The sequence below is a fragment of the Heteronotia binoei genome, chromosome 17 (assembly GCF_032191835.1).
Source record: "Heteronotia binoei isolate CCM8104 ecotype False Entrance Well chromosome 17, APGP_CSIRO_Hbin_v1, whole genome shotgun sequence".
Taxonomy (NCBI): domain Eukaryota; kingdom Metazoa; phylum Chordata; class Lepidosauria; order Squamata; family Gekkonidae; genus Heteronotia; species Heteronotia binoei.
In genome coordinates this window covers 13,391,333-13,412,908 of record NC_083239.1, presented here as the reverse complement: position 1 = coordinate 13,412,908, position 21,576 = coordinate 13,391,333, and positions in this window count along the sequence as shown.

Below are 21,576 nucleotides of genomic sequence, written 5' to 3'. Positions count from 1 at the left end.
CCTCTTTTTTGGCTCATCTATAGAGAGGTGAAAGATATGACATTTCATGCTCCACATTCCCACATTGATTCTAAAAGAACTACAAACATTTTTCAGATCTCAAAAGCACAAGGATGCCATGAGATGGCAGGAAAGGGGTGCTGGGAGTGGTGACCGCAGGCACATTTTCAACTCCAGTGCTTTAAAAAAGAGTAATCTGTGGTTACATAACAATGGACAGAGATTGCTTTGTTTGTATGAGTAACCTTGTTGTTTGCTTCTGTGGACATGGCACTCTCTTCTTTGGGGCACGGCTTTTGCTTACCATGGGCCATCTGCTTTATGTAACAGGATTTCTGTGGGTCAAAAGGAGAAGCCCGTATTTGTATCTTGCCACAACCCTCATGTTTAATAACACTATGCTCCATTTGTGAGGTTCTTGAAACTTTCTGAGCCATCCTTGGAAACTATTATCATGACCACAACTTGGATTGCAGGGAGAAGTGACAATATACTATATAGGAACACTCATAATGAAATTCTTAGGCCATTCTCTCCACCCTCATCCTTGAGCAGAGCAAAACCTTAGCACCCCACTCCAGATTTCAAAAAAGCACTAGCTGTCACAAAAGGTAGCAAAGGGGGCTATCCCATGTCCCAGGACTATTGGACTTCTTTTCCAGTGTCCTTAGGGTTGCCAATCCCCAGGTGGGGGCAGAGGATCCCCCGGTTTGGAGGCCTCCCCCCTCTTCAGGGTAATCAGAAAGTGGGGGGAGGGGAGGGAAATGTCTGCTGGGTACTCATGATTCCCTATGGAGACATTCCCATAGAAAATAATGGAAAATTTATCCACGGGTATCTGGGGCTCTGGGGGCACTGTTTTTTGGTGTAATGGCACCAAATTTTCAGTATAGTATCCAGTGGCTCTCCCCAAAATACTTCCTAAGTTTCAAAAAGATTGGACCAGGGGGTCCAATTCTATGAGCCCCCAAAGAAGGTGCCCCTATCCTTCATTATTTCCTATGGAAGGAAGGCATTGAAAAGGTGTGCAGTCCCTTGAAATGTGATGGCCAAAACTGCCTTTGGAGTTCAATTATGCTTGTCACACCCTTGCTCCTGGCTCCGCCCCAATGTCTCCTGGCTCCACCCCCAAAGTCCCCAAATATTTCTTGAATTGGACTTGGCAACCCTAAGTGACCTTCAGATGCCAAGTTATAGTGGTTCTCACTGGGCCTATGCATTCTTACAAGTTTGTATGGTGCTCTGCTTTATTTATTTAGGTATTTATATCCATTTTCCTTCCCAATTAGGACTCAGAGAGATTTGCACCATTATTCTTCTCTCTTCCCTTTTATCCCCCCCAACACCCTATAAATTACCGTAGGTTGTGCTCAGAGCAAGTAAATGTTGCCCAAGCTCACCCAGCAAGCTTCCATGGCAGAACAGGGATTCAAACCTGGGTTTACCCAGATCCTAGTCTAGCATTCTAGATGCTACACCATGCTGTTTCTTTCTTTAAACACACAATCATTTCTATTGGCTTTCTCTGTTGTGATTAGTTCTCAACATTTGATATATTTCATTGGTTTAAATATGGGCCATCTGAGTTTAGTTTTGTTAATTGCCTCATGAGCTAGCTGAAAACTGGGATATAAACAAATTAATAACTGTAAATGAAAAACAGGGGAACTGACACTCTCCTATGCTTCTCTGGCATATGGACACTAAACATGACTTGTATTCTGCACAGACTAATGGATTCTGAGTGGAAATGGACCCCAGTATGTCAAAAGCTCAATCCAAAATGGCTACCGCCATTGTAACTAGGCACCTCAAGGAGGCAGCTACCTCTCTGTTGGTTGGTTGGTTGGTTGGTTGGTTGGTTGGTTGGTTGCTGGAGCTCTTAGCTATGTACCTCATGCTCCTCTTCCTTTCTCTATTCATATATGAGACTGCCCCTCCTACCCTGGGAGACATTTCCTCTCCTGTTTTTATCCATTAATAGACCCCTTTTGAGCTACCACCAAATCCTGATGCATTTACCAAATGTGTTTACAATTAAACAAAAACACCAAACTGTCTGTAACCGTAACAACAAGCCCAAGTCAGCAGCAGGGCAACTGGGGGCTGGAGGTCAAAGCATTGTTTACTTTAATTTATATGAAAGCTTTTTGAGAGATTTCTCCAACTCCCCGCTTGCTTTATTAAATTCAGATGAGGCATTCGAGGAGAGTTAAGTTACAGATGGTTTGGGGAAGAGTTTTTGTAATTTTTAAATTGAAGCTTTAACCCATTGCTGAGGAGGATGAGTCTATTTGGAATACATTTTGACTTTTAACAGACTTCTCAATCTACCTGTTTACATGATCTCCAGATCCCTTTGATGATGGAGAGATGACAACACCCTAACATATCTGAGATAGACACCAAAGTGTGTGTGTGGGGGGGACTCTGTAAAGATCTCTCAAGAGAAGGAGGAGGAGAATGGATTATTCTCCTGAACATGGATCCTGAACTTAGGGTTGGTGGTTCAGATCAAAGAGGGTTGTGGCTCAATGGCATCTGCTTTGCATGCACAGGGTCCCAGGTTCAGTTCCTGACATCTCCAGTGAAAAGAAGCAGATGGTAAGTTATCGAAAGACCTAAAACTGGGGAACTGCTGCAAGTCAGAATAGATCCACTTAACTTGATAGATCAATAATATCACTCAGTAGAAGGCAGCGTCATGTGTCCATATGTGTGCTCCACCTGCCATCAATCAGCTAGGGTTGCCCCTTCTCCTGGAAGTCTCCAGTTGAGAATATAGGAGACACAAACCAAAGCTATTCAATGGTGCCAGTATGTGGCACCAAGCTGGAGTTCTGAACCTTTAAATTCTTCTCATTTTCATCTTGGATGATGAGACTCTGGCAGCCATTTGAAACCCAGCCTTTGTTGATACAACATTGCTACAGCACTTAGAGCTACTCATATGCATAGAGTTGGTACAAGCTCCCTGGTTTTTTAGACAGCAAAATAAGAAGCGTCCATCTCCTTGGTGTTTTGACCTATCTGATCCTGATCCTTGCCTTCTACCTGTTGCCTCTTGTGCTGTGATGGTCCAGTTGAGGTCCATCCCAATACCTGCAGATTCCTATACCATTGGTACATTGATCTCCTCAAACCTGGCAAGGCAACATGCAAGGCAGATGCTCTACCACTAAACCAGGGCTCTTCCTCATCAATAGATGCCCCTGAGTGTCCATGTAGCCCTTTAAAAAAAAGAGAGAAAGAAATAGTGTAAGACCGTCTCAGTAAGGGTCTTCCTATTAAAGAATTTTTAAAAAACTAAAAAAAAATGAAATTGACTAAACAAGTAGCTGCATGCCACCTGATCCAGTTAATTTCACCATGCCATTCATTGGGAAAGGCAACTATAGATAAAAATGATGAGGAAAACTGGATTGAAATACTATTGCAACTCAGTATCCAGAATTTTATGATGCTGAAAGTAGAATCCTATTTAAAGTTATTCCAATCTACATCTGTTTAAATCAGTGGGTTTAGACTGCAGTAAAGCTGCATAGGACTGCATTATAAGTACTCTAATGATGATCCTGGTGGAGAAATGCCATTTTGGCTGGTCTTTCCCTGAGAGTGGTTGGAGGAGTCTCTCAAACTCTAGGCAGGCTGTGGGGCCTAGTCTATTCCTCCTTCCCCTTCCCCTCCTGTCTGGAAGCAGCAATTCTGAGGAGGCCTTCTAGAGAGGCAGGTAGTCTTTCAGGCTGGTCTCCCAGAAGGCTGCAGGAGAGAAAACTAGTTCCTGGGCGGGAACTGGGTTTTATATTAGAGGTTTTTGGAGGGAAACAGGCAGTTAAAAGTTGTCAGGGGGAGCTGACAGTCGAGAGTTTGATTTGAGTCTTGGTGACTGGTGAGTCGGTTCTGGATGGTATGGTCAGGGCCAGTTGTAAGTAGGGAAAGAAGGAGCGTTTTTCCCTAGTTTGATTTAGTTCTTCTGTTCACAATTTTATAATGCCTGTATATAATAAATGTTAAATAAATATTTTGTCTGTTTAAAAAGATAGTCCCTCTGTACCACATAGGTTCCCCAACCACCTTAGACCACGCTTCTGAAAGAGGGGAGTCCAGGGAAGGGGGGAAGGCGCACAGTTGGTAAGGGTGCCAATCCTCCAGGGGTCCCCCAAAGAAGGACTTTGGTCTCTGTCATAACCAGGTGCTGGGTTGACAGAGGACCTTGAGGCCAGGCCTCAGAACTGGTGAGGGGGATTGGGAGTCCTGTTCCTCTCGGTCAGGAACCCTAAATTGAACAGGTGGTGGCAGCGTGCCCTAGTGGTGGGAAGAAGATTAGCTCCCTTCAAGAGTTGGCAACTCAAAAGGGAGTTGACGGAACCGGGTCTGAAGGCAGAATCAGGCCAGTTCCATCACAATCCTGATTCAAGATCATCTGCCCAGAAGATCAAACAGTCTCTGATAACGTCCAGCCTATGCTATATTTCTTTAATTATTCCAAAGTAAAAGGCTGGATCCTACTAGTATAACCTTTCAGGCCCATTGTTCCCTGATGCTGGAGGATGGGATGTCTTAAAAACTTTTCTGTGGTAGAATAAATACCACATTCCAAACCTTTCAGGTCAGGTGTCTAAACATCTAGACACATATCCCAAGGCAATCTACTTTCTTAGGAGATTCCCACTGAAGAAGGAAGAAAACACAGTCTAATGCAGCATGGTGCCTCCAAGCCAGATCCCTATCCATTTAAATTCTCTACCACTTCACTTATAGGTGAAGTTCTGACAGTCCTTGTGTCATGGTTGGATAGACAAAGGGTCCCTTTGAGTTTTGGACTTTAACAGATCAACATCTGCCATCACCAGGAGCTCTCCAAGGTCCTGCAGAACCAAAGGCCTACACTACTATCTGTAATTCATAATGGGGACCTGAAACCTACTGCCTGTTTCCACCCCCATCTGACTTCTGCTGAAATTTAATCCTCTCCAGGTCTTTCTTTATCAGGTGCTCTCACAGCTGGCTGCAACAAGAAACAGACAGGCCTCACAGAACCCTACCTAGAAAGGCTTGACTCCATATTATGCTTGTCCAGTTTTCAGACTGCCAATGCTGTATCAGAATCAGGGCTATAACTTTGGTTATGCCAAAGTAAATCTTGTTGCTACACTTCAGTTCTACATTCCCTATCGCCTGAGTAGCTAAAGTACCTAAATCGTATCTCCCTACTTCTCCATTTACAATGTCATCTTCTTTTTGCCTGCTGAAAATCCTTCTGACTCCCCACCAGTGTTCCCTCTAAGCTGAGTTAGTGTGAGCTAACTCACAGTTTTTTGGCCTCCAACTCACACATTTTTGTCTTAGCTCAGGAAAAATGGCCCCAGAGCAAACTAATTTATGCAGTAGCTCACAACTTTAATGTCAATAGCTCACAAGGTAGAAATTTTGCTCACAAGACTCCACAGCTTAGAGGGAGTATTGCTCCCCACACATTATTTCTGTCAATTTTTTCTTATTAATAATGAGAGATTGTCCCCAAGCGCAAATGAGAGATTGCCTCCAAGAGCAAAACTTAGGTAATACTCTTTACTGTCCACTTTTGGAGTCTTGACTCAAGGAGGGGTGGTTATGTAGCCTGGAATTTTTAATTAATTCAATTAAAGCCCCATGATATTCCTTGTTCTGAATTGCCCCATCACCCTGAAAAATTAAGAGAGTTCCTTTTTGACAAGTTCTAGGGGTTAGGGTCATGAAACTGACTGCATTTCCCTCACCCAGACTGCATTTCCTCCACCCAGGTAGAGATCTTTTGACTATGTGCAACTGCTTTCAGAATACTTAGCTAATGGCTTATTTAATAAAATAAAGTTTGAGTCCAGGGGCATCTTTAAGACCAAAAAAGTTTAATTCTGAGTACACTGGTCCAGTGGTCCCTTAACAATTTACAACATATATTTCAATATGAACTTTCAGGAGTCACAGCTCACTGTTCCCAATATACAAAGGGAGATCATACTGGGAATTCTTTTTATGGAAAATATTACAAGGGAGGAAGACACTTTGTTGTCTCAACTCCACCCTCGCCCCCATTTTCCCCATTAGAAGAATTCCCAGTATTATCTCCCCTTCACATATCAAAATAAATAAATAAAGCTCTTTAAATAAATGCTTATGTTTTACTGAAGGCTGTTTTTGTAGCAGGAACTCCTTTGCATATTAGGCCACACACTCCTGATAAAGCCAATCCTCCAAGAGCTTACAGTAGGCCCTGTACTAAGAGCCCTGTAAGCTCTTGGAGGATTGGCTACATCAGGGATGTGTGGCTATGGCTTAATAGGCAAAGAATGTCCTGCTACAAAAAAGCCCTGGATTTATCTCATAAGAGTATATTCATTATCTTGATGAAGCTAAATTAGCAGCTCACATGGTGGTCAGCTCCCAGCAATGCCCATTCAAATGCCTCCAGATGCTCAAAAACTGGGAACCCCAAAATCTGTTCCATTCACCTGTCACATCTAATAGTCACTGGCCCTATTTTTGGCCCACTGGGGCCATCTTCGAATAATATAGCCTTCTCTCTTACATGTGGTGTGCCTTATGGTCTCCTGTCTCCTGCTCATTGGACACTATTTTTAAAAAGGACAAAGAGAGTTAACTGGTACATAGAGTGCTTAAAGTGTAGGTGTAGTTTGAAACACAACAGCTTATTATATTATATTAAACAACCAGTTTATATTATGAGGTTAGAGTAGATGGACTTTAACTCACCATTCCAGGGCTTCTGATTTGGCCTCATGTCTTCTTCTGCCTGGCTGAATTCCCATTCTAACCAATCCCGCATGTGAGGCAAGCTTTGAACTCCCTTATTCATCCTTCCTGATGGAAAAGGTTAGAGCAACAGACTCTCATGACATCCTCTGACGTCATCAGGGTGCGGAGTGGGGTCTTGGGGCCTCTGCTGGGACCAATTTGGTTCAAAGGCAGTGGCACGTCAGGCTGGATTGGTTAACAGAAAACACAGCCAATGAAAAGCAGGTGGGCACCGTCTCTCCCACAAATGCTGGATCAGGTCTCTCAAGCAGAGCCATTATCTACTGCATAGCAAATAATATGCCTGAACTTTGGAGGCAGCTGGCTTTGTTCTTACTAAGGCTGATGGATCAAAACTGTAAAGAGGAGGAAAGGAAAGGAAGGGCATTATGGAGCTGTGGGTTTCCTGGGAGTGCTGATATTCTAAAACAAGATCAGAGAAGGCAGGAAGAGAGCTGTGGTGGCCACCCTGGCTTCTAATTGGAATCCCAGAGGTTCAAGGTGCTGGTTTTGGCTTTGGAAGCAGCATAGTGCAGGGGCGGCCAAAGGTAGCTCTCCAGATGTTTTTTGCCTACAACTCCCATCAGCCCCAGCCATTAGCCATGCTGGCTGGGGCTGATGGGAGTTGTAGGCAAAAAACATCTGGAGAGCTACCGTTGGCCACCCCTGGCATATATTGGCTAGGAGCTGGAGATCTTAGAGACTACAATTTCCTATGTGCACTCCCCCCCTCCATGATTACTAGAATACCCTATCTTTTAAAGTTGCAGAGTGTGTCTCTGACTGTCCCTTTTAATGCTTTTTTTGTTGGGGAATATTAGTTTTGAAGAAGTTTTATTGATTTAAGAGACTTCTGTCCTGCTTGCTCTAGTTTAAAATCACTCAAAGTGACTTATAATGAGAACCATCACAAGCAATAACCACCCAGTGTGAAACAGAAGTGAAGCCAGAATCATCATCATCGTTGTTGTTGTTAATAATTCCCCTATGGTAGTGGCCAAATGGAGTGCTTCCATCGGCTGTCAGGTGCACTCAACAAACCATTGACCCATCATATGTCATTCACCACCTCTGGGTTCCCAATGGCTGACTCCCCTGTCTCCTGCCTACTCCAGGTCCAGGAAGACTGAACAAATTGCCAAAACAGTTGTATCTCAGATACAAACACATCTCCAATGCTCCTCTGTGTCCTCTCTATCACCTGGCCTCAGAAAGGGCTGCAAGTTTACTTCAGCCTCATGAAGTGTTTCCTCAGAGGCCATGGTGGCTGCCTCTTTCCTATCACTCCCTCTCTCCTTCCTACCCTCAGCCTCATCCCAGGACAGACAAAGATTGGCTCACTGGGAAAGCTGCTAGTCAGAGACTGTTGCTAGGCAGCTAAGGTTAGCCTCAGCTGAATATAATGCCATAGAGTCCACCCTCCAAAGCAGTTATTTTCTCCAGGGGGAGACAGATCTGTTGTCTGGAGTTCAGTTGTGATCCCAGGAGATCTTCAGGCTCCAACTGGAGGTTGGCTATCCTAGGCCTGGCAGCACCCCCTGGGTGACTTGATGCCACCTGACTGGCATGACTTAATTAGGCCTGGCTGCTTGCTCCTGTGCAGCAGCAGCCCCCCTATGACAGCCAGTTTGACTTAGTAATTGCCAACTCCAAATTGGTAAATTCCTGAAGATTTGAGGGGTGGAGCCTGGAGAGGGTGGGGTTTGAGGAGGGGTGGGACCTCAAATTCCACCCTCCAAACCAGCCATTTTCTCCTGGGGAAACACTGTTGCCAATCTTCAGGTGAGGGCTGGAGATCACTCAGAATTACAACTGTTCTCCAGATGGCAGAGATCAGCCCCCCTGGAGGTGTGTGTGTGTGTGTGGGGGGGAATGAATGCCTTCACTTGGGTGGGTGGAAAGACAGCAAGGGTGGAGGGGCACTCACCCAGAGCCTCTTTCTAGAGCCCATTGTATTTTTCTTCCCAATGGGCTTTATTCCTAGTAAAATCATGTTTCCTAAAGTGATTGCCTCCTGTAGTCATGTTGATATTATATTTCTCTGTCACATTCTCCAAATAAGTATAGAATACAATGCAATATAAGTAGTTTAAAATATGACCAACTGAACATGGCACTGGAAAGAGGTTAATGTAGACCTCTGAATACTCTTGAAATCTGTGACATCTGGTCTTCTGGTTTTTTCTCTGGCTCCATTGTTGGTTTCCTCAATCCTGCTTTGGTATGATCTTTTCCCTATCAAAAGTGGGTTTGGGGAAACTGTGAATGCTCGCAACCAGTTCCACATTCAGTGTCATCTCCTAAAGGGGGGCTTTAAAAATGGTAGTAGGTATATAGCTATATCTAAATCATTTTTAATGTGGCAAAAAGCTGTTGATGGTGAGAATGGCAGTGAGCAGGAGGAGAAACCATGAAGTAAATCTCCACGTGGAATCTCTGTTGCCTGGGCTAGCCCAATCTCATCAGATCTTGGAAGCTAAGCAGGGACTGCCAAGAAAGTCCAGGGTTGCTATGCAGAGGCAGGCAATGGGAAACCACATCTGAATGCTGAAGAAGAAGAGGAGAAGGAGGAGGAAGAGATTGGATTTATACGCCACCTTTCACTCAGAGTGGCTTACAATCTTCTTTCCCTTCCTCTCCCCTTTCCCCCTGTGAGGTAGGCCTGTGGTTTCAGTCTAGGGTCAGTCAGGTTATGTTTTCCAAAAGACAGAGTCAAAAGCAGTCCAAGGTTCAAGTAACCAGAACTTTTTTTTCTGGGGGAACACAGTGAAACTGAGTTCCAGAACCTCTTTGTGGAAACAAAATTCCCAAAAAATGTTTAAAAAATTCATGAGGGGCACCTGTGTGTTTCTCCTTCATTTCCCTCTTGAGAATCTCAGCACCTCTTTTTCCTTAGAGGTGTTAGCAGCAAGATCCCTTCTCTCACTGAGGGGCAGTTTATAGACAGAAAACCCACAAACACCCTTCCTAATATGTATGCATCAGCTCAAATATTATAAACTGCAATGCACTGCCTGGCCTAAAAGGACACAAAATGGATCCCAGCCAGGACAACTCTAGACACACAGTTTAGAAATGTGTGGGAAAGAGTGGATGACCTGCTGACAACCTCCTCTCCACCCTAAAACAGATCTCCTCATCTTGGATTCACATAATCCACACCCAGCCTCCATTCCCTGCACCTATAGTTCACCTCAGGTAAACTCATCAAGGCTTTCCAAAATCATTATTCAGCTCTGAAAAACTCATCAAGTAATTGTTTTGGGGGCAAACATGTTAGATTGCCCCAGGAAGCATTTTCACCTGTAATTGAAGCATGTGTTCTCAGTGCCATATGCGCGTGGGCCTTCTCTTCTCTGTGAAATAGTGGTCATTTCGCTGCTGCCTCTGCAGACCTCATTCTTTGACACTTGTAACTATTGCCTTCCCAAAATTGCTTTCTCCCATGTCTTCTCTGATTTCCTCTTATCTAGCTTGTTTGTTTTCCATGTGTCTGTATGGTCGTTTTCGCACTTAGCGTTTGCTCCCCTTATTCCGCGGCGCAATTATGTCCGGATCATTTTTCTCGTTTTCGCACTAGTGACTCTTTGCGGAGTCGCCTTCCCTGAAGCCCCGGCTCAAATCGTTTTCCCACTGGCATCAACTTGAGTTCGATGCCCTGTCAATCATTTTTTTTTTAAGCGCAAGTCTGGTTGCGTAAGGACGTACTAACGTACTAACGTAACATCGAGCAGGCACAGCTGTTCCCTCCCCTTCTTTTCGTGGACAAACCGCATCACGTGTGCTGCTGCTGCTTATGGATTGGCTGCAGCTGTAGAATCCTCCACAGCCCTTTATGTATTAACAGAAGCATTCACAGTGGAGAATCCTAGCACTAGATTCCCCCCCCCCCAAATTCTGAAGTTGCGAAATATCGCAATAACGAAGAGAGAGAAATCGAGGGGTTTGTGTGTGTGTGTGTGTGTGTGTGTGGCAGCTTCTTCCTTTCCCAGCCTCGCTCCCTCCCGGGTGGCGAAGCTGGGATTTCCTCCGCTCTCTTTCCCCTCCCCGGCTGGCGCTTGCAACGGGGACCTGACTGATTCCTGCTGCCAGAGCTCCCCCCCCCGCCCCATTCTCTCCTTTCCCTTCTGTGGCGCGTGTGAAGAGCGAGCTCGAGTCTATTTTCTAACCGAGCGGAATGTAGCCAGGGAGAAGAATGCAGGACTCCAACTTCCCATTTTATACATGGCGATTTTGTGCAGGTCCAGAAATACTGGTGGCACAGCTGAGGGAGGCATTCCCTTTTTAAAACACACACACATGAACACTTTGGCCCGCACCGGCACTAGATTCCCCCCCCTCAACAATGGTCGTTTTCGCATTATCGAGATAACGCAACAGCGAAATAACGCAACTAAAGTCAATAATAATAATAAAAAATTCTAACGAAACCAATTGAAGTGGCAATTGAGGCTATTCCAGGAGGGTTTTTTTTTTCCTATTTGTTAATTTCGAAATATCGCTATTACGCAAAACTGTGAAGTTTAAAAAAAAAAAAATGGCCGTGCCGGCACTTTGGGGAAGCGCCGCGAAAGGCTGATGATTGGCCAAGGGGGTGGATGGGGTGGGAGGACAGAAAGGGAGAGGGTGACGCCCACAAAGCAGTCGATCCGGCGTGGATGGATTTCCCACAGCAAACTCCGAGGAGTGGATCCGGTGTGGATCCGGAGGTTTTCAAAAACTCCGGAAGGAGGTGGATCTAGATACTCCGGCGTGAAACCCCTGCAGTGCCGGAGCAAACCGCAGCGCCGGAGCAACAGGTGGGAAAACCAGGAAAAGATCCGGAGGTAAATGGGGTGCTACGCCGGAGTAAACGCTAGTGCGAAAACGGCCTATGTGTGTTTTCTCCTATTATTCTTGTTTCAATAAAACCTTTTCCAGTTGGACATCTGACTTATTTCAAAAGTTCTCTAAGGGAAAAATCCCCATATACATAAGTGAGGAATCCCACTTACTCACTCACAATTTGTCTCCTTTAAGCTAATTTCCCCCAATTAAACAGGAGAGACTACCTCTTTTGGGTAATACAGGTGTTGCTGGTTCCCATATTATGCTCTTCCTCCAAGGAGGACTCATCTTCTCATACTACATAAGGGTGGTCATGTCAGGAGGGGAGGGAGCTCAGTGGGGACACGGTGCCATAGAACCTTCTCTCTGAGGATTCCATTTCACCCAAGGGAGATCAATTGTTATTTTGGGAGAACCCTAAGCTCCACCTGCAAGCCCCTACAAGCAAGGGGCATCCAACCTTGTATTTCCCCTGTAGAGCAAATGTGAGAGCAGATTGTGGGGGTAACATGCAAGGTGTGATCCTACAACCTCCTAATTTCCCATTGCTTTCTGCAAACGTCTGCTATCTACCTTTAATTAAGTTTCCCCCCCCAGCTGGGCTCTGAAACCAAGTTAGCCCACTTTGGGGTGGGTTGGATTGGCAGGTAGGACTGCTAGAGCAAGCTAAATTTGCTCTGACACTTCTCATTACTGGAGCTGAGGAATGGCCTTTGCAACATAGCAGAGAGGCCCCAGTGCCTCCAGGACTCTGCAAAATGTGACAGTTATTCTGCAGAGTCATTTGGCTAACTTCTGCTGGGTTGCAAAGCAGGGCTTACATTCATCTTGTGCGCATGGAGAGCTGGAGGAGATTATGGAAGAAGCAGGGAAGGGGTGTGCTGTAGAGTTTTCAACTCTGGGTTTGAAAATTCTTGGAGACTGGGGATAGAGAATGGAAAGAGTGGAGTTTGGGAAGAGAGCTCAGCAGGGATGTGGTGCCATAGTATCTACCCTCCGGAACTGCCATTTTATCCAGGGGAACTGATCTCTGCAGTCTGGAAATCAGTTATAATTCCAGGAGAGCATCTGGCCCCACCTAGATGTTGATGGAGTGAATTGACAGCTGTGAGAAGGATGCCCCCCTCCCTTTAAAAAAGCACAGGAGCCCTCTTGAGATCACCAAGTTGGCAGCCTAGAGTGCCCGGATGACTGCATCTTTTGTTTTACAATGTGGGGAAGGAAGAAAGAAGTAAAAGAAGTAAAAGAAAGGAAGTAAAAGATAGGAAGACGGGAGACTGGATTTAGGAGGAGCAGAAAATGTAAAATGGGAAAACTGAAGATGAGGAACAGAAAAAGACAAGTGGATAAGAAGGCGCATGGGAACACAGGTTGCCAGGGATGGAACACTGAAAAGTAGGTAGGCAGGTGGGAGAAAAGAAACAGGAGAGGCTGCAGAATTGAGGGAGAAAGGAAATGGGGAAATGAGAATCCCCGTGAAACCTCATGGGTCCCCTACTTTGTCTTTATATTCTTTTGTAGGAACTGGACAGAAAATCCTTTTTAAGCAAGGATGCAAAGGAGAAGGGAGATGGTTCACACACAAGCACATATCCTCTTCCCCCTCCCACTGATTGCCAAAGATACACGTTATATATTCCTTCTGTCCCCTAGCTATCCTAGATTCCTCATGGGTGAGGGTTTGTTTGTTTGCTCTAATGTCCTTGAAAATGCACACACAAGGCTTCTTTATGCCCAGTGCGTGTGTGGCATCTCATGTGACCCTGCTCTCCGGTGTGCCCAACATATGGCCTGCCATGATTTCCCTCTTTCATGTAAAGTTGGTGAACACCTCCAAGGGATGTAGGAGCAATAAGATGCCCTTTGAGAGTGTATGGCATGGGATGCCCCGAGGGAGAGCAATAAATCTGGGGGAGAGTGCAGGAGACATGAAGTGGTTTGAGTAATCAATAGGTCCCTGGCCAGAAGTTGGAGCACTGATTTGAAGCTTCAGGAGACTGAACCAGACCACTGGTGAGCCTATTGTAGGATAGTGTGCTCTCCAGGGTCTCAGCCCTATTGTCTTAGATCTTTATAACCAAGAGTGCCAGGCATTAAAATTTCAGCACCCAAAACCACCGAAGCTCCCTCCATAACCTCATGCTGAATCTTCAATAGTTATCTTTTTTTAATTTAGCTATTATACACTAAAACTAGGCAATTCTCTATGGTGCTGGGCTTCTAGGGGCACCAAACTGGACACCCCCATGACTCAGTGACATCATCAGTGCCGGGGGGCGGGGGGTGCCAGAAGTTAGCCTGGCCTAGGGTGCCAGGCAATCTAGGGGTCAGCTCTGTATACACCACTTTCCTAATGGGTATTCAAAATGACTTACAAACTCATTCTATCCTCACAGCAGTAACAACCATGTGAAGTAGGTTAGGCTGAGAGCAAGAGTGAATGGCCCAATATCACCCAGTGGGGATTCAAACTTCAGTCTTCCAGATCCTAGTCTGACTTTCTGACCATAATACTACATCTGAAACTCCTAGCAAACCCTGCATGTTTAGCTTTTGCACTGCAAAATGAATTTAAACTTGCTAAGGTGGGAAAATAGGAAAGGTGGGAAATTTGGTGAATTTAAATTTGCTAAGGTGGGAAAATAGGAAAAAGCAGTAGGAAAAGAGGAAGACCCAGAATGACTCAGTGGCTCAATAAAGGAAGCCATGACCTTCAGCCTACAAGAACTGAGTGAGACTGTTAATGATAGGATGTTTTTGGAGGTTATTAATTCATAGGGTCGCCATAAGTTGGAAGTAGCTTGGCAGCAATTAACACACAGAATTGCTGTGACTCTGTGATCTAGTTTTGTGACGGTGTTAAGAATACTCTGGAACTGGCCCTGCCACTCTCTAAACACCTAGTTTTGTTTGATCCTGGAAGGTATGTGGTGAGGTGTGCCTAAGGTTGCCAACTGCAGGCTGAGAAATTCCTGGTGATGGGTGGGGGTTGGGGAGGGCGGGGCTTGTGGACTAGAGGAACCCATTAGGGTATAATGCCATAGAGCAGGGGTCCTCAGTGTTGTTCCTTGGTGTCTGCCAACACCTTTCCTGGTGCCCACCAAGTATTTTTAGAAAGTGGGTGGGGCCGGGTGGGTCTTTTGGCCTGCAGAGCTTCTGATTGGTCATTGGAGATTTGATTGGCTGTGCAGATTTTTTTTTTTAAAAAAAATATTGCTTTGCCAGTAGCTGCCACTAGAGCACAAAGATCTCCATTGTGCAACTGGGGCCAGTTTGTGGCTGGCTCCACCTCCCACAGCAGCCATTTTGGATGAGTGATTTTGTGGCTGTGCTCATCACGCTGTGTAAGAATTCAGAAGGGGCTTGCAAGCCCAAGAAGTTTGGGGAATCCCTGCCATAGAGTCTAACTTCCAAAGCAGCCATTTTTCTCTGGGAGAACTGATCTCTGTCTGCTGCAAATCAGCTGTAATTCTCGGAGATCCCCGTCTGGCAACCATCAGAGTGCCCGATCTAGACAAGCAGAGGATAAAAATGTTTGGACCATGCCAATATAGATTTCAGGGATATGATGAAAATATACATGACGTTAGAAATACCTTCTTCCCCTCCCCACAAGTAATACTTTAAGAAAACTCATAGAAAAATAGCAGTGAGGCTGCTACGTTAGAACCTTTCTCCTAACCCACTTCCCAAACATGAAGGGTGGGGAGAAATGGTGAACTTTACCAGGGCCTGGAGAGGGGCTACCCAGGTTGCAAGTCTTTTAAACATTTTCTACTGCTGTTATTTTTATTTCATGACTGGGTAACTGCATTTGTGAGGTAGACTGGGGAAGGGGGGCTTACAGGTTGCTGCTGGACCTGTTCGGATCTTCTACCTATCACATCTCTGACACTGCCTGTAATGTACTGAGTGACGAGACGTGTTGAAGGCAACATGCTTTATTAGCGAGTACATCACAAGGCAAGGCAACGCAGGCCGGGTCCCGATTATATACATACCCTGGCACAACCCTCAGTCTGGCCAGGTCCAATCCTGGCCAGTTAAACTTCTCGCCACAGATCTTGATTGGCGGAGCGTATTTGCACAGCTACATTCAGGGACCAGTGGACTTCCACTGGTCACCTCCGAAGTGTCCGCTGTGTTGTAATTTCGGGACTGAAATGCAAGAAGAAGAAGAAGATATTGGATTTATATCCCGCCCTCCACTCCGAAGAGTCTCAGAGCGGCTCACAATCTCCTTTGCCTTCCTCCCCCACAACAGACACCCTGTGAGGTGGGTGGGGCTGGAGAGGGCTCTCACAGCAGCTGCCCTTTCAAGGACAACCTCTGCCAGAGCTATGGCTGACCCAAGGCTATGCCAGCAGGTGCAAGCGGAGGAGTGGGGAATCAAACCCGGTTCTCCCAGATAAGAGTCCGCACACTTCACCACTACACCAAACTGGCTCTCTGGCAAGACACAACACTGCCTGCCCCACTCCCTCCTGGCAGCTGGATTGGCATACTCCAGCCGGGAGCAATTGCGTCACACAATGTATCCCATAGGTCCCATTTGTCAAGGTGGTGTAGTGCAAATCCCCCACCCCTGTCCCAGAAGTCCGCGAGTCACCTTGGGCCTGCCGCCTCAGCCTCACCAACAGCGTCGTGGGGAGAAGAACATGGAGGCAAAGGCGAATGATACCAGCAGCTCTGGGGAGATAGATGAGCTAGGTCACGGCTGGGTCAGTTTGGTGTAGAGAGCCAGTTTGGTGTAGTGGTTAAGTGTGTGGACTCTTATCTGGGAGAACCGGGTTTGATTCCCCACTCCTCCACTTGCACCTGCTGGCATGGCCTTGGGTCAGCCATAGCTCTGGCAGAGGTTGTCCTTGAAAGGGCAGCTGCTGGGAGAGCCCTCTCCAGCCCCACCCACCTCACAGGGTGTCTGTTGTGGGGGGAGAAGATATGGGAGATTGTAAGCCGCTCTGAGTCTCTGATTCAGAGAGAAGGGCGGGGTATAAATCTGCAATTCTTCCGGGTCAGGGTGGGCTTTCTTCACGAGTCTGTCTCCGCTCAGGTGCGGGTACATTCTTAACACGCTTGTTGGGACGTGTGAATGTGCAAGTCCCTCCCCCCCTCCCCATCCGAATAGCAGCGCCGCTGTTTTCCATCCTGCCGCCGCCCTTGCAGCGGGCAACACCCAGCCGGCCGCCCTGTGTGGCTGCTGCGCGCGCCATTCATTGCTCGCCAGCCTCTCCCGCCCCCGCCCCGGTGCCAGCGGCGGCCTTGGCTGCTCTAGGAAGTGGGCCGTGCATGACGCTTTCTCCGCCGCATGCGATTTCCGTTCTCCACCAGCTCGGCAGCGACGCCAGCACCGGGAGCCGCGGGAGCCGCCTGCCTGAGCGTCCCCCTCCCCTCCCCTGGGCTTGCTGCAAGACTCCAGCAGCGGTGAGTGCCCGGTTGTGTGGAGCAAACCGCGGGGGCTGCCCCGAGCAGAGGGAGGGGATGCAACAAGCGTCCCTCCTGTGGCGGCACACTCCAGGCATGCTGCGGATTCCTTCGCGCCTACCTGCGGACCCCTGAGGTTGACAGTGCACCGGTGGTGGCTGCAAAGAGGAGCCTTTCTGCCCCCCCCCTCCCCCCCCCAAAAACCCGCATGTGGCTTAATGGGTACATGGATTTGCATGCAGAAACCAGCTCCTTCCTTTCTCATATTGGCATCTCCTAAAAATCCACGGGGTGTTGTGGAGGGAATATGGGTTGCAGGCAGTGCTGAGGATAATGTGTTGGAAACCCACCGGGCATTGGGAAGGAAAGCCCCCCCCCCCCCTTTGCTTTTGCTGGCATAAACACTTGCTTTCTGGTTTTTCAGTTCCTCTCTCTTTGCTTGTTTCTGCTTAGATTGTACTGGAATCAGTTGGGCTGCGGCTGAGAAGCCTGCTTGGCTCTCTCTCCCCGTGTGTTTGGGAATCTGCTTGAAATGCTGCATTTCCTAAGCCTCATAACCATCTGTTCAATTGTCCCTCTAGCAGCTTACCCCTTCCTCTTTCAGTCCCCCTCCCTACCTTGTTTGGTGCTTTAAGCTGCTTAAAGCTGATGGGAATGTAGCAGTTTGGGAAAGGATTGGGATGGGTCCTCAGTGTTTTTTCTTTGCACCATCATGCCCTGAAGAGATGATGGGGGGCGGGAGTCACTACAAATTTCCACCGCCCTTTTGGCCAGATTTCTCCAGATCTTTAACTACAGTCATCCTATTTTTAAAAAGTCAAACAGAGTTGACAGATAATGCCTTTTAAAAAGAACTTGCATGTCTTTTTATAAGGATGTGAGGTAGGTTATGCTAAGAGACAATATCTGTTCCCTAGTCATCCAGTGAACATTGTGGCAGAGTAGGGTTTCCAACCCAAATTTTCCAGGTCCTATTATTGCTGTTGTTGCTGTTATTTACTTCATTAATACCCCACCTTTTATCTCCCTATGGACCCAAAACAGCTTATGTCATTCCCCTCGTTCTCCATTCTCTCCTCATAACAACCTGTGAAGTAGGTTAGGCCTATAATGTGTGGCAGGCCCAAGGTTACCCCACAAGCTTACATGGCAGGGTAGGGATTTAGACTTATGTCTCTCAGATCCTTGTCCGGCACTCTTAACCACTACGCTGCACTGGCCATCCTGGTTTGACACTATAATTGATGACATCATGGTCTCACAGACTCTTGTCCCATTGAAACAATCCAGGTTTTCAGTTGAGGGCCATTTCACACATTATGATAAGCAAACCGTCATGTTGGCTGAACCCAGTTGGATCATTAGTGTGGCTATACAATGCCTAGGTTTGGCATTTGGGACAAATGGTATGCATTAATGCTTTACTTTTTTATGCACACATATCAAACTTGGTAGGGGTACTTCCTAAGATGCCCGGACTTGGATGGGCCAGGCTGGTCTGATCTTGTCAGAGCTTGGAAGCTAAGATGGGTTGGTAGTATTTAAACAGAAAACACCAAGGAAATCCAGGGTTGCTGCTCAGAGGCAGGCAACGGCAGACCACCTGTTTCTTTTTCACCTTGAAAATCCTACAGGGTCAACATAAGTCAGGTGCGATTTGACAGCACTTTCCACCATTGCATCCTAAGAGCCCTTTGGATGGGGGTACCTGAAGGACAGTTTGTCTAGCCTGCCACTTAAGATTTGTTTCTCTAAGGGCGTTTTCGCACTGACCTTCAAGTGGTGCGACCACCCTCCTCACGCCGGCGGATCTGCAGGGATTTTGCACCAGAAGCGCCGGCGCACCCAAAAGAGCCGGCGACTTCCGTCGCGAAACCAGCTCAAACGGAAACCGCCAAGAAGCAGGAAAACGTTTGAGCTGGTTTCGCGACGGAAGTCGCCGGCTCTTTTGGGTGCGCCGGCGCTTCTGGTGCGAAATCCCTGCAGATCCGCCGGCGTGAGGAGGGTGGTCGCACCACTTGAAGGTGAGTGCGAAAACGCCCTAAGTTTCTGCTGTCTGTTCTCCTGTCTTCAGCAATGTTCCCTCTAAGCTGCAGAGTCTTGTGAGCAAAAATTCTACTTTGTGAGCTACTGGCATTAAAGGTGTGAGCTACTGCATAAATTAGTGTGCTCTGGGGTCATCCTTCCTGAGCTAAGACAAAAATGTGTGAGCTGGAGGCTAAAAATCTGTGAGCTAGCCCACGCTAACTCAGCTTAGAGAGAACACTGGTCTTCGGTGGTCAGGTGGTTGGCAACCAGGGACAGCCCCACACATTTTGAATTTAGGAGCAGGGCTTTCTCTCAGGGTAGATGTCAGGGTACCCTCATACAACCCTGAGCCTTGTCCACCCCCCCTCCTTATTTTTAAAGCACTGAAGCCCTTCCATGAACTCCACTGATAGTGTTTGGAGACTACAGTCCAATGTACTGGGGTTGGGGGAATCAGACTTTTACCCTTGTTAATTGTGATGTGGCCTTACAGCATCCACTAGACTTTGTGCCAGTATTTCAGACCTGATCTGCTCATGTTCATTGTGATTCCCGTTTGGAGGGATGTCAACCTCAGATTCCTGCTGTGCATAGGGTTAGAAGAAGAAGAAGAAGATATTGGATTTATATCCTGCCCTCCACTCCGAAGAGTCTCAGAGCGGCTCACAATCTCCTTTATCTTCCTCCCCCACAACAGACACCCTGTGAGGTGGGTGGGGCTGGAGAGGGCTCTCCCAGCAGCTGCCCTTTCAAGGACAACCTCTGCCAGAGCTATGGCTGACCCAAGGCCATTTCAGCAGCTGCAAGTGAAGGAGTGGGGAATCAAACCCAGTTCTCCCAGATAAGAGTCCACACACTTAACCACTACACCAAACTGGCTCTCCAGGGAGAGTTAGGGAGACTTAACCACTTAAATGGGATACATCCCATCAGATTGGAACCTGTCAGAGCATCTGAAAATCCAGAGACCTGGAGAAGCTTACAAAAAGCACTAATCAAATTATGGAAATTATTCCCATTTACGATGTCAGATCCGATTGTCAGAAACTAAAGGAAAATTCATACTCCCACCAGCTGTGAATATATCCATAGCGGACAACCTCAGCACAAGGTAGTGTTGTCCACCTCCAGGTATAGGGTGGAGTTAACAACAGATCCTCACACTAAAGTGATCAGTTTCCTGGGAAGGTGCACCCTATGGCATCCAATCCCTGCTAAGCTCCTTCTCCCCAATCTCCACCAATCCCCAGCCCAAATCTCCAGGAATTTTCCAAGCTGGAGTTGGCAGCCCAACCACAAGGTGACATTCCTCTTGCTGTAGTCTATGCTGTGAGCCCACTAGGATTTTAGCAAGGCCTGAAAGGGTTTAAACTTCAGCACAAATCATCTGTTCCGCCACAGTTTACAGAGCAGAAATTTAAAATCCAGATTGGATTATTTCAGTAACCTTAATGTGACATTGCCCTGAAAAAGTCTGGAAGCTTAAATTGGTAATCAGTGCTACAGCCAAATTAATATCTGGGGCTGTCTAACAGCCATGCCAATTTTGAAAGAATTTCTTTTGGCTACCTATTTGTTTCCAGGGTGCAGATGGGCCACAATCTGTAAAACCCTAAATTGGAGAAGGACTGTAGCTCAATAGTAGAGCATCTGCTTCGCATGCAGAAGGTCCCACGTTCAAGATGTCTCCGCCTGAGACTTTGGAGAGCCACTGCCAGTCAGAATAGACTTTACTGACCTTGATGGACCAGTGGTCTGATTCAGTATAAGACTGTTTCATGTGTTCGTGTGTCTGGGAATAGGATATCAAAAGGACTGCTATCCAACAATTAAGATCTTCCAGACAGGTCTTTCTTTGTGTACCCTCACCTAAAAAGACTTGGAAAGCCAAATGACTTGATTGTATTGTCTTACTTTTGGGGACAGGGAGATCAGGACTGAATTCAGAGTGGGATGGGCTCCCAAGGGGAGAGTTTAAATTCTCAGAACATGAGAAGGAAGCTTTCTACTCTTCGTTCATCTTCTTGGATGGGCAGAAGTCATGAAGGACTCAGTCTTTACCTAGGAATTCTATCTTGTTCATGTGTCAAGGAATAATGGGAGAGGTCCCAACTGTGAACTAGGGTAGTGATGGACCTTTAGAAGCTGCAGCATTCACTGTTTCTTTCTATCCTTGCTCTGCATGATGCTTGAACAGACCATGTCTACACTTTTTGTTTATTATACTTCCTTATATTTTGAATGCTCAAAGTGAGATCTCAGTAAACACCCCATCCCTGTTTAGTCTCCCATTTGGAAGATGAGTAAAGGGAAGGGGCTGCAGGTGAGCTCTCCGTCCTTAAGGCATGAAAGTACAGAAGTGTGATAGATTGTCCCATGTTAGCTAGTATGAGCAAAGTGGGAGATGGAGCAGTGAGGCAGAGCCTTCAAACGGCATTGCAGAAACAGAAAGCTAGATGTACAGCTAGATGTCTAGCAGGATATACTTTTCTGTTGTTGGCA